We start from the raw sequence: 14,563 nt of genomic DNA, 5'->3' as shown, positions 1-14,563 counted from the left end.
ATTAAAAGGATTCCTAGATTTTTGTAAATTGAGTCTTATCTTGCCTTTATCTTGTGTTTGTATTACATAGGGGACCATCTACAGCAAAGCAATAAATCAGACCACCAAAAACCAGAATTTCCAGACTCACAGTGATTAATCGAGAGCTCACTAGGCTGAAGTGACTCCAATGTAAGAACACAGCTCCCAGCTCTAAGTGCAAACACAAACAGATGACCACCTTTGTCTTACAACTTCCTCCCTCACACGGGGGCCAATCAGAGTCCTCCTTCTGGGGACAGGACTTTGGATCTAAAAGTATCCCATCCAATATGAAATGGTTTCCTGAAACCGGAGACAGTTATGTGGCAGCCAAGTAGAGAAAGACAAACCACAACAAAATAAGAATGTAGCAAGTGGCCATGTGTTAAAATACAAAGTTTTCAGGAAAAGGTAAAAATTGTGACTCTGGTGAAGATATAAAATGAATAGGCTTTGTTAAAAAGCAGAAACTAACACACCATTGTAAAGCAATTATACTGCAATAAAGATGTTAAAAAAAAAAAAAAAGAAAAAAGAGAAGCACCAAAAAAAAAAAAAATGAATAGGCATTAAAGATTTCATTTCACTCCTATAGGAAAGAGGCAGGAAGATGTTACCATCTGTGGCAAGGAAAAATCAACAACGCATATGGAGTAAAGGAACCGAATTTCAAAGGAAGCAAGTATTTTTCTTTCACTGGGAGGAGGAAAGTCTAACTCCACAGTCAGCTAGCTACCATTTCAAAAGAGATACAAAATATCTAAAAGAAGATGAAACAAGCACTAGAAATCAGACAGCCCAGAAGGGTGTGCTACAGGAAATGCAGAGATTTCTATGGAAGTACATCTGGTACCCTTCTACCCTCAACACACACAGCCCTCCACCTCTGTAGCAGAGCAAAATTTGCCCTCCCTCATCCCCCTCCGATGTGTTTCTTTGGAATGAGGATTATTTTAGAATGATTATTTTAAAAAGCAGAAAACTCAGGAAGTCTTTCTTTTTGCCTCCCCTCAGCTGCCTAAAGGATTTAGATAGAGGGCTTGTTCCTGGAACGGCGCATCACCAGACATGTCTGCAAAGAATATGGATGGGGTGGGGATAGAGGGCTTGTTCCTGGAACGGCGCATCACCAGACATGTCTGCAAAGAATATGGACCATGTGGGGTGGGGAAACTCAGCAGGGCCTGGAGATCGGAGTCCACTCCGTGTCCCACTGTCTGCACTGGTCCTGCAAACACTAGTTTATAGAATTTCCCTTTCCAAACCATGTGAATTGCGTTCCTCCTCTTTGAATCCCAAATCACTCCCCTAACATCCGCTTTTGTCTTTAGCTGAGGATGGCGTTTAAGGTGCGGGGTTCAGTCATTTTGGAAACTGACTCAGTTTTCCTGAGTCTCTCTCATGTATACATGGTATTAAAATTTTATGTGATTTTTCTCCTGTTCACCTGTCTCCTGTCCATTTAATTCTTACACCTGCCAGAAGAACCTGGAACAGTAGAGGGAAATGTCTTCCTCCCTGACTCCCCTAATGCCAGAAGTTTTAATCTAATCTCTGATTCAGGGTCCACACCAAATGCTATTTATACCATAAAGCCTTATTTCATTCCCTCGACCAGGAGGCCCTTTTCACCTCTTCCACACTCCCAGACACACATCTGTAATTCTCTGCAGTACTTATCACGCTCTAATTTGAATTACAGTGACTCACGTGTCTGCATTAGCATTCCCTTGGTCTATACCAGAGTCTCAAGCAAAACAGACACAGTTTAATGAAGTTTTGTGAGATGGATGAATGAATGAACATTGCTCATTCCTGTTGGAAGTCCTCTCTCCCTCCAGGGGATATCCCAATTCTGTTAGGCATGTACGAGTTATTTTTACAGCCTTCACATCTGCAGCAGTCCACGCTTGTTTGCATATCTGCTCTGGGCAAGAACTATTCCCAGAACCAGGGGCACACACAAGTGCACACCACACACACACACACACACACACGCACACATTCTCAAGAGAATGACTTCTCTTGAGAAGTTCTACCCCAGTATCCCAACATACTAAGGTGAGTCCATTAAACATGCTGTGGCACTGGGAGGTCTCACCCTCTGGGCAAAATCCTCATTACACCCAGAGAGGAATGATGCCAGGGGACACATACAGACATATTCTTCTCCATCAGGAAGTTGGAACTTCCTGATGTTGGAGATTTACAGGCACTGTTCCTTTGAAGCCAGGTCCAGCAAAGTCAGCATACTAGAGGCATGAAACAGCCTCATTCCGTGAGCATGCGGTGAAAGCAGGGGAGGGAAAGATGATTTTCAGAAAAATGTAAAAGCATGACTCTCACCACAGATAAAAAATAAACACATGTTGAGGATTTTATTTCACTCTATCAACGAGACACCCAGACAGGTGTTATAACTGGTTCAAAGTGGGGAGTGAGAGTGGCAAAAATGAACTGTATGCAGCAAGGAAATTGAACTGTAAATGGAGGCAACTCCTTTTGGCGGGGAGGTGGTCCCTTAAAACTCTGCTGAGCAGGACAGTTTGTAAATCTATCAGTTACCTCCAATTTACAAAGAGGTGCACAATAGCTCAGAGACAATGAACAGGATGACAGCCAGCATCCTGGAGGAGTGCAGGAGAGCTGATGCATAGTTTTTCATTAAAGTGCATTTTTTTTTCTCTCCAGGATCATGTGGGAAGAGGGAGGGAGAGCTAAGGCCTGTTTTCTAATATCTTTGCTGTGCATCGTTTCATTCCTCAAGAGGCCCTGCTCTACATCCCCCTACCAGTTTCTGAAGGATGCTGTGCATCCCTGTAATAAATTCTGTTCATTTTGTTGAGCATGTGTAACAGGATTTCTATTGTTTGCAAACAAAAGCGCCTTTGATAACATTCATGTCATCAGGGGAAAAAAGAGGTAAAACTTGCTGATGAGACTCTGAACCTTTGATCTCCTTCCTTTTCCAAAATTGTTTTGGTTAAAGACCTAGGGCACCCTGGATAGACAGTCACATAGGTCCATATACTTCCCGAGTACCTTGATGCTGGTGTGTGTGGTCCAGAAAAACATACAATAAAATAAATAGTGGAAAGAAGGCAGTGGTCTTAGATGACCGTACTTGGAACAAGTGGTCAGGGTCATAACATCATCATCATTACAAAGGAATCTTTTCTTGAAGAGCAGAAGGTCTAGAAACACACGGCCAGCATTTCTACTCAGCAACCGTAGATTGACGCTGAGTACACACCTGTCGCACACCACCTGAAGTTCCCACCCAGACAATCCCATCCTGGAGGATTCTCTACCTGGCCCCCAAAGACATCAGTGTCCAGCCCTGTCTTGACCCCCAGCCCCAGGATCTGGCCTGCAGGAAGACCCTCGCTCCCTCCATGCTTACCTCCTACAGCCTGGGCTGCCCTAGGAAATCTGCTATTCCCCTTCAGGCTACAGTTGACATTCTTTTGTCTTTATTTCACCTGGAGCGACTCTGAGTCTACATAGGAACTTTGTCACAGTTCCTCAGGTATTACCTTGCTTTGCGGATGTATGAGCCCCAACAAACTCCCCTGAGGTTATAGTTCAGAAACTGTCATTCAGACTCAATCTTCCTATCAAACTCTTCGGTGTTATACATAAAAAAAACAAACAAACACAAACATCTTGACCACACCATGGAAATAGACTTCTACAAAAGTCCCAGGTAAAATGTCATTTCTCACCCTAGTGCCTGGAGAACACTAGCTTTTTAACATTTTTTTCAAATTTTAAACATCTGTTAACTTCATTTTGCTTTATAGTGCTCTTAATTTCTTATTTCTTACTAATTTTTTTTTTTTTTTTTCGCGGTACGCGGGCCTCTCACTGCTGTGGCCTCTCCCGTTGCGGAGCACAGGCTCCGGACGCGCAGGCTCAGCGGCCATGGCTCACGGGCCCAGCCGCTGTTCAGCAGAGGTTATTTTCTCAATTTCTAATTTCTCTTGTGTTCGGGTTTTCCTTTGTGCTTTGCCCTGAAGAGAATATGTCTCTTAAAGCTCTCTCAGCTATATCCTCCTGTTACTTTCACTTGCTAGCCAGGCGGTAGAGCTGGGGGCCTCTCACTGCTGTGGCCTCTCCCGTTGCGGAGCACAGGCTCCGGACGCGCAGGCTCAGCGGCCATGGCTCACGGGCCCAGCCGCTCCGCGGCACGTGGGATCTTCCCGGACCGGGGCACGAACCCATGTCCCCCTCATCGGCAGGCGGACTCTCAACCACTGTGCCACCAGGGAAGCCCCACCCTAATTTTTTATATATTTCCATAATAATAAGGAACTCAAGAGAGAATGTTGAACACAAAGGTCTCCACTTTTGAGCTACATTAAAAAATTTGCTCAGTTTTCAAGACTCAGAGCTGGAAGCTTCTTGACTAATAAAGAATAGTATGGCCCTGGAAACTTACTTTTCCCTAGTTATGAGCCCGTTTTTTCAAATAAAATTTAACAAAATCTTAGTTTCAGTGCAATCAAGACAAACTACAAGCTCACCAGGAATCATCAGAATACTAAGGAAAAGAAAAAAGTCCATCTATGACAAAGAGAAAAAGTCTTTAAAAATTTTTCTTGCAAGGAAAGAGTTGACTTTTTAAAAAGTGTTTCCTCATGAATATGGATCAAAAGATGTCTTTGTGTCCACAACTAGAATGACAAAGATGAAAAAAATTGACACTACCTAATATCAGTATATAATGTCAATAGATGTATAGTAGAATGTTGGAAATATGTATAAACAATCTTGAATGTGCATGCCCATCTATTCAACAAAACCACCTTAGAAATGTATCCCAGGAAAACAGTCAGACAAAGGTTTAAACAGATGTGCAAACATCCTCATCACATTTTGTTTAAAACAGAAAAGAAAGTTTAGAAACACTCTGAATATTCATCAATAGGTTTGGCTAAATAAATTATAGTACATTTTATTGAATGAAATACTAGTGATCTACTTAAAATGGTAAGAGACAGGATGGATAGACAGATGGAAAGATAAAAAGAAAAAAGGAAGGGAGGGAGGGAAGGGAGGGAGGGAGGGAGGGAGGAAGGAGGAATTGTCAGTGATCTAATCATCCTTGATCTCTTCTTGTAGGAGAGGAAAAGGAAATTCAAGTTTTATATTTATTCGAGCTGCCTGTGATCATGGCAAAACCCACAAGTTGCATTGTTAATACCAGGATCAGCTGATTTCTACACTAATAATTGTCATCAGGATTCAGAGCTACAAAGTATCTATCATTCCTGAGAAACTCAGGGGAGGCAAGATTCCTATTGGTCCTTGGAATCATCTGTATCTGATTCATCATCTGATGATGACAGGGTCTCCATTTAATTAACAGGTAGATCTGAGGTTGATGCATGAGAAGGTGCATCAAGGTGCATCATCCCCTTTTCTCTCCATGCCTGGCTTGGATCCAGCTCAGAGCATTTGTATTCAATCTAACCCAAGCAACAAGCCTAAGGAGAACACTGTCAGGGAAATCACTGTCAGCTCTTGTAACACGTATTTGTGAATGTAGCTCTGTATTTGTATTTTATCAGGACTGGGAGTCATGGAATGCTACACAAGACGTAGAAGTTACAAACATGGGTCATCTGCCTGCACGACGTGTTGGAAATATCTTACTCAAAATTCTCTTTACAGGGATTTTTTTCCCCTCTCTTTTCTTTCAGTGAACAGATGGATAGAAACATGAATTTTCTCCTATAATGTCAAATTGTGTTTGTTCAACATTTGTGAAACTCGCTGCCTGGGAAACTGGATCAGACAATTTTGGAGTCAAACCAGATATATGACAACAGAACAAAACTGGGCATCTCTCATTCTGCAATTCACACCTACAGCCAACTTATTCTGAATTAAATAATAACTGCCCAGGATCAAATAAAACATATATACTTTTGAAGGTGGAGGTTGTCTCACCCTTAAAATCCTCTGCTTTCCTCCAGGATTCTTAATTTAGAGGAAGTTGGAGCAACAAAAATGCCCAAGTCAGAAATTGTTAGTTCTATTATCACAATAAAAATTCTCTCAGATGACCTCAATTTAATCATCTTGTCAGACTAACCAACAGAGTCCATTCCTTCTGTAAAATATTCTGGCTAATTTGCTAACATGCTAAACTCTTGTGGTAGCAAACAGGCTAGCCTCTACGCTATGTAAACATATACATAATATATATATTGTATATATGATTATATACACACACATGTACATATATTTATTATTTATATATTCATTTTATATTTATATATTTTTATACATTATATATAAATATATAATTCGTTTATAATTAATTACAATATATATAGTTAGTTTGATGAACCCAAGCTCCCTTTTCCAGATTATAGACACCATTCCAGGATGGATTATTCTCCCCAATCTATCCAAGGACGATATTCCGAGTACCTCCTTGGTCTAGTGCCTTATGGGTAAGGAAAAGTGACAGAAAGTCATTCTTTTTTTCCCTTGTCCACACTGACCTAACCTACTGATAAATCCCATTCCCCTTAGCACACTGGCAACAGAAATTTAATCACTTCCCTCTAGATGCGACACAAGCAATTATGGATTTTCTGGAAAAGTGTTTATATTAAGTACTATTTCTCTTCCTTTTTAGCACGAAATCAATACACTATATCTCTATAAAGTTAAATGCACTGTTTGAAGTATGCTTACATTTTTTTTATATGATTCTGCATTTTAACTGACTGTTGATTAACTGAATGATTGTAAGTCTCGATCTCTTTAAGAAACTAGCAAGTTCACCAGAATCCTTCAAAAAATGCTGTAAGAAACATTTTAGTTTTGTTTACATACTCTTGCCGGTCCAGTAACTCTAACAAAAATCCTCACTTTCTAGTAAAGGTTAAATTAGACCAGTGGGGCTCTGACTAGCCTCTCCTGACTTGAAGATGGCCAGGCCCTCCTACCAAACCATGGTGCACGAGAATATCCCGCCTGGGTGCTCACAAGGAGAGGACGCGAACAAGATGGCACTGGTTCCCAAACCCTAAAACCGAGCAACCCTTCCCCAGAGGCGAGCAGCTCTCCCATGGGAGGCTGTTATTAAATAGGGCAGGTGGAGGACTTCCCTAGTAGTCCAGTGGTTAACACTCTGCGCTCCCACTGCTGGGGACACGGCTTCAATCCCTGGTCGGGGAAGTTCCACATGCCACATGGTACGGCCAAAAAATAAACAAATAAATAAAGATAAAAACGGGGAAAAAATAGGGCAGATGGAGGGGAAGCAATGTGGAAGAACAGCACAGAAATGTCTACCCCTCAGTGGAGAGGGTCAGACATTACCATTACTATGGCTCTACTCGATGGTCCAACCCAGAGTGTATTAGGAGAGTAGAAAACACAATTAAGGCAGCAACATGGATGGACCTGGAGATGATCATACCAGGCGACGTCAGTCAGAAAGTGACAAGTATCATATGATATCACTTACACGTGGGATCTTAAAAACAATGATATGAATGAACTTATACACAAAACAGAAATAGGGACTTCCCTGGTGGTCCAGTGGTTAAGAATCCGCCTTCCAATGCAGGGGACGCAGGTTCGATCCCTGGCCGGGGAACTAAGATCCCACATGCCTTAGGGCAACTAAGCCCGTGCACTGCAACAAAGACTCAGTGCAGCCAAACAAACAAACAAACAAAAAACAGAAATAGACCCACAGACATAGAAAACAAACTTATGGTTACCAAAGGGGAAAGGGGCGGGAGGGATAAAGTAAGGGTTTGGGATTAACATACACACACTACTATATATAAAAGAGGTAACTGTACAGCACAGGGAACTCTACTTAATATTCTGTAATAACCTATAAGGGAAAAGGATCTGAAAAAGAATAGGTATATATGTATAACTGAATCACTGTGCTGTACACCTGAAACTAACACAGCATTGTAAATCAGTTATACTTCAATTAAAAAAAAACATTATTAAGTAAACAAGATTATTTGTATGTAATGAACTATAAATGCCACCAAATATTGGGAAAATACGTATAATGTTTAGCTTTGAACCAGGAAGTTTTAAACAACTTTCCCCTAAAATAATATTTAATTTTTTTTAATTCAAAAAATTTGCATTCATGAAAGAAAGTTCAATACATTGGATATCAGATGTCTCAAGAAATATTTCAGTCAGCCTCCATGTATCCTTGAACTTGGAAGTATTGATAAGTACATTGAGAAGTGTCTTTGGTTGTCATATTATTGCTAATGAGTCAATCTGATGACGATGTTATTCACCAAACTATTCAGTGGATTAATTTGATGAACACAAGCTCTCTTTTCCAGATTATAGGCACCATTCCGGATGGATTATGCTCCCCCAACCTATACAGAACAATATTCCTGGCACCTCCTTGGTCTAGTGCCTTGAGGGTACAGAAAAGAGACAGAAACTCAGCCTTTTTCTCCCCCGTCTACATTGACCTAAACTTAGACCTATCAATAAATCCCATTCCCCTTAGCACACTGGGTAGAGAAATTTAATCACTTTACTATCAGTGCAACACAACAGATTAAGGATTTTCTGAAACTGTTGTGTTTTTATTAAATACAGCTTCTCCTTTTTCTATTTAGCATGAAATCAATAATTAGCAAATTGCAGGGCTGTGTGTGGCAAGGTGTGATGACACACCTCAGGAATTCCAGACAGAAGCCTGAAATCTCGAGATTTAGTTACGTTCTTTACCTGCAGATGGCATGGACTGTCTGACCTTGAGAAGCCATTTCAGCTTGTCTATTTCTTCATCTTTGCACTGGGGGGTAATAAATACGTGAGCACACACCACTCACAGGTGGAAATAACTCACCCAAGCAATGTGAATATCTGCATGTTGTGTGACTGCCCAGAGGTCAGGAAACCTATCATTTTGTTTGTGGGATCCTTTGGAAGAAAGTGCATTTGCATTCTGAGTAGGGGGCACACCGGTCCAAGGTTACGGCTGCTGCCAGCAATTCAGTTGCTTCTGAAAGACTGCCTTACTCCCCGTTGGAAATTACAATGCAGAGGACAGACGTCTAGGTGTTTGTGTGTGTACAGCTTTATTTCGCCTGGGAATGGGTTCGTCTGTTCATTAACAGGAATGTAAAGAAATCGGCAAGGAAAGAAGAAATGTTTTTTTTCACCTGAATTGAAAACAAAATGATATTTTATATGATTGTAAAACAAAATTACAAAATATCTATTAAATATTTAATAGATATATATAAATATAATCTATGTTGACCAAAAATTAAGTTCTTATATATTTTTTAAATATTTTATAAATACATTTATAAAAATATAATTTATGTTGACCAAAATGAACTTAAAATGGGATGTAAAGACAAAGTGTCACCCGTGTATCTTGAAGACACACCCTCCCGTGCATAGCTTTGGAGACCTTTGATAAAATGGCCCCATCTTGCACTTCCAGCCCCACCTACCAGGTCCCTGGGGCCACTCCTTCTCAACCACACTGGCCCCACTACATGTCGGGCAGGTAACGGAAATATGCAGTGGACCTTTATAACTCTGTGATCGGCCTTCTCTATTCTCTTTGAATAGAATACTCCGGTCAACCTCCACTGTCCAATAACGCCCAGCTGGGTCACAATTCCCTCCCTCGATATAATCAGAAATCATCCCGCCACTGTCCACTAAAGCACAAGTGTCCAGTCTGACAAAATGGCCATCATCATGTTGCCTGTCACTGTACACGTCTGTCCTTCAGTATGTATTGCGACCTTCAGAGGGTACAGAATGTGTTTCATTTGTATGCTCCCAAGTTGGAGCACAGTACGGTAAGCCCCCTACATAGGAACCTTCAAGTTGAGAACTTTCAAAGATGCGAACGTGCATCTGGTTCCATCAAGGAACCAGAACCTGTGCCAGCAACGTCAGGAGTGAGTGACGTTGCAGCTCGCTCTCCGTCTACTATTGCTGACGATCCTTCAGCAGCTCTACATCTCCCACCTCCTCTCCCTCCTGTAGTCAGTAACTCTTCTTGCCTGTTCATTCGATGCCAGCCCCTGTACTGCACTACTGTACTTTTCAAGATTATAAATGTTTTCTTTATTTTTTGTGTTTGTTTTTTATGTATTATTTGTGTGAAAAGTACTATAAACCTATTTCAGTATAGTACTGCATAGCCGATTGTGTTAGCTGGATACAGGCTAACTTTGTTGGACTTACAAACAAATCGGATTTACATACGCGCTCTCAGAACAGAACTCGTTCGTATGTAGCGGACTTACTGTACTCAGAACACAGCTGGTGCACAATTAATGCACATAGGTGAAGAAAGATGGGTGGGACAGGATGGATGTGGTATGCATATTCTTTCACTAACAATCCATGTATCAATACAATTATTATAATGACATTTGTTTTACCTGAGCATATCCTGCCAGATAAGAAGTTACTCCCACTTAGTAATTCAGACATTTCCTGAAGCTCTACAACTTTTCCAGCTTTTGTTTCTCTCTAGTTTATTCTTCTGTTTGTCCATACTTAATCAAAATCTAAACTGACTACACGACAAGGGCATACTGTATAGTACAGAGAACCATATTCAATATCCTATGATAAACCATAATGGAAAAGAAAAATGTATGTATAACTGAATCACTTTTCTGCACAGCAGAAATTAACACAACATTGTAAATCAGCTATACTTCAACTAAAAAAAAAATTTTTTTTTAAATGAGCCACGACCTAGGTTTTACTGGTCTGCTCTCTCCATCCGAGTTATTCAACCTGTTTTTCTAGGAGTTCCAGATGTTCATCTCACGGGAACTCAAAAAACAAATCACTCCCACCATGGGAGAAAGTGGAGGGGGAATTGGGAGATTGGGATTAACATATACACACTACTAAATAGATAACTAGTAAGAACCTACTGAATAGCACAGGGAACTCTACTCAATACTCTGTAATGACCTATATGGGAATAGAATCTAAAAAAGAATGGATATATGTATAACTGATTCACTTTGCTGTGCAGCAGAAACTAACACAACATTGTAAGTCAACTATACTCCCATAAAAACAAAAATTAAACAACAACAAATCACTCCCGCCAGCCCAGTGCTGTAGGTCTGCCCTAAGTATGCCGGACACAGGAAGTGACACTTCTGCTTCATGGCCACTCCTGATGTCTCCTACTGACTGCCAGGAGACACCGAATGGGTCCAGAGCACACCTGAAACCTACCCTGTGCAGTGGACTGCAGTCCGAAGGAGCAGGAAGATGGAAGGCACTTGCTATCTTTGTATAAAACATGGTCATAGGATCTCAACCCTGCTTTGCTTGTGCCCCAATGCATTTACTATTTTAGTGAAGTGCTCCTTTTACATTTCACAGTCAGTGAGCACGAGGCAAAATGCCCAGTAAACTTAAACATCCCTTTATTTAAGCTTCACAACCATTATTATCTTCCCTTGGGCCAGATACTGCCTCCTTCTAAGTTTGACACTCCTGTCCTGGAACTGGGCTGGAGACAACTCCTGGACCTCAATCACTCTGTCCTACGATCAACATTAATAGGGTGAGTGCTTTTTCCAGGCACCTTCTCTACTTAGGGTGTGTTAGTTAGCCTAGAGCCTTTCAGCCCAACCCAACAGATTACTGTTGGACCCGCCTGCCCTGGTTGACCAGATGTCCCCAGAAATGCTTGCTTCCAGGCAGTGATCAGATGGTATTTCACAGGGATATCTTCAACTCTCATGCATACTTGCTTCACCAAATCATGGATTCATCACACAGACACTGATACTCCTCAAACTCCCAGGTTCACAGTCCCACCCCATTGGTTTAATTCCTCAGGCAGCACTTTTTAGAGCCCTAGAGTTCAGTGAAATGCCTCAAGGCCATGTCATAAGTAAGCTATGAGGGTAAGAAAAAGCTATATCTTCTTCAAATCCCTCCCTTCCCAATCCAGGATTTCGCAACCATGGCGCTTTCCAGCCCCTTGATATTTGCGGCTGGATAATTCTTTAGTGTGGCGTGTTGTCCTGGGCAACACCCCTGCCCTCTACCCACTGAATGACAATACAACCACCTCCCTCCAAACTGTAACAACCAAACATGCCTTCAGACTTTGCCAAATAGTGCCCCTAGAAAAACTGTGAATCAACACCTCTCCTGAACATTCACAAAGAACAATAATCTGATAAAGGCTCTGAAAAGTCCTGTGATACGAAAATAAGTCAGATCGACTGCATTTTCCAATGTATCAAAGCTAACCTTGAATGGAAGAAAATTAGAGAACCGCTGTTCTAGAAAATCTTATTATTAACCCTACTTTAAGTACATGAGGCAAGCACCTGACCCAATTTAGGCACTTGTGAAAATATACTCCATAATCAAATGTCTATTTAAACACCTTCAATTATTTACTTATGAATATTCCAATGTGTGTGGGGTTTGCCCACTCTACCAAACAATTCTCAGACAGAAGCTGGGTATCCTACCCTGCAACTCCATTCTGATAGTATCTAACCAGATCCACAGGTTAAGGGCTCAGTCTTACTAGACTGTCCCCTCGCCAGCCCCCGAAACTTTAGAAGCCAATCACAAGTCCAGAGTGTCATTCCGACCTAGCAGCTATATATCAGAGGTCCAACAACCCCTTCCCTGGGTTTGATTACTTTGCTAGAGCTCCTCAGAGAACTCAGAGGTACCTTTACTTACTAGAATTACCGGCTCATTACGAAAGATAAAACTCAGGAACAGCCAGGTGGCAGAGATCCAGAGGGCAAGGTATGCGGAGAGGGCTCGGAGCTCCCATGCCCCTTCCAGGCTGCCGTTCTTCCCAAACCTCCGCGTGTTCGCCAACCCGGAAATTCACCGAACCCCTTCCTTTTTTGGGTTTTTCTGGAGGCTTCATTATGTACACATGATTGATGAAATCATTGACCATTGGGGACTAATTCATCCTCTGCTCCCTCGCCCCTCCCCGGAGGTCAGGGGGTGGGACTGAAACTTCTGATCCTCTGTTATTCGTGGTTGGTTACCCTGGCAACCAGCCCCATCCTTAGGTGCATTTCAAAAGTCACTCCATAAGCATGAAAACACCTTGATAGCTCTCATCACTTAGGAAATTCCAAGGGTTTTAGGAGCTCTGTGCCAGAAATCGCAGCAAAGACCAGATCTATATCTCATATTATAAATCACAATATCAAAACATGCTTGTGGGATAATACGTAAATTTTTCTTTAACAATGAAGACGCTCATTAAGTTTTGATTTATGTCCAAGCCTCCCTCCCACCACCTACTGATTGGGGAGACTGAATTCTCCTCTGAGATTTTTACAAGTTTGTAGGTTTTAAAAACATATCTTTCTTATTATAGAAGGTATTCTTGCAAGTTTATCGTTAAAATGCAGAAAATGTATCAAGAATAAAACAAAATTCATCTGTCACTTTACTACCCAGACATAAACCGCTTTTTAGAGCTGGATGTGTCTCTTTTCAGTCTTTTTTCACCATGAAATTTGGAGACTTGTAAAGAGAAGATTAGACAGTAGAACCTGTTGTCTTTCTCGAAATCAATTCTGACCTTTTATACTTTCCCAGGATATTGAAAAAAGCAGCTGAGAAAGGAACGGGGTGCCACAGGTCTTGGAACTCCCCCATACTGTAATGCAGGGGTCAGCAAACTTTACCTATAAAGGGCCAGATAGTCAGTAACTTAGTCTTACTTGGTCATATAAGGTCTTTGTCACAGCTACACACCTCTGCTCTGGTGCACAGAAGCAAGCCCAGACGATACATCAAGAAAACAGGCACTGCTGTGTTCCAATAAAACTTTATTTACAAAAGCAGGCAGTGGATAGGATTTGGCCCATGAGCTGTAGTTTTCCACTTCCTGCCCTGCAGTGCCAAATGCTGATAAGCAATGAACAAGCAATAAAACTGCAGAAATGAAATAGCACTTCTGTCTAATTGCTAGAACAGTTTCTGTTCTGCAATAATAATAATAATGAATAATAAAAGAGCATCAAGCTAAAATTCCATCCAAGGGTGTGACAATAATCAACTGTTAAAACTTTTTATCAGGGACAATATTGTGCTTCTGAATTCTTTTCAAATAGAAACGCTGTCATTGCTTTTGGACCATGCTTCATAGAATATTGTTTTCTTCTGGGGCAACCTGTTCACTGGAGTATTGATTACATTATAATCCCTCTGATTCAGCTTTTTCTGGCTGCTTTCCAAGTTATAATCATTTCTGCCACCACATAAATCTCTTCAATAATTCCCGCCAAATTAATTCCCCTCTGTGTTTTCTGATCAACCCATTTCCCTCCTACAAACTCCAGATTCAATCAGCCACACACAGCTGATGGAACCTATTTTTAAAAGGACATTCTGTGATTAGATAATTTTTTTCAAGGATGATTGCTGAGGAAACACCATCAACAAGGAATTATTTTCTTTGCAATACATATTTGAGATGAAAATGGATTTCTGGTGCATTCCCTTGCTTCTCTTTTCTTTT

The sequence above is a fragment of the Lipotes vexillifer genome, unplaced genomic scaffold, assembly GCF_000442215.2.
Source record: "Lipotes vexillifer unplaced genomic scaffold, Lipotes_vexillifer_v1.1 scaffold14, whole genome shotgun sequence".
NCBI lineage: Eukaryota > Metazoa > Chordata > Mammalia > Artiodactyla > Lipotidae > Lipotes > Lipotes vexillifer.
This window is presented reverse-complemented; position numbering follows the sequence as displayed.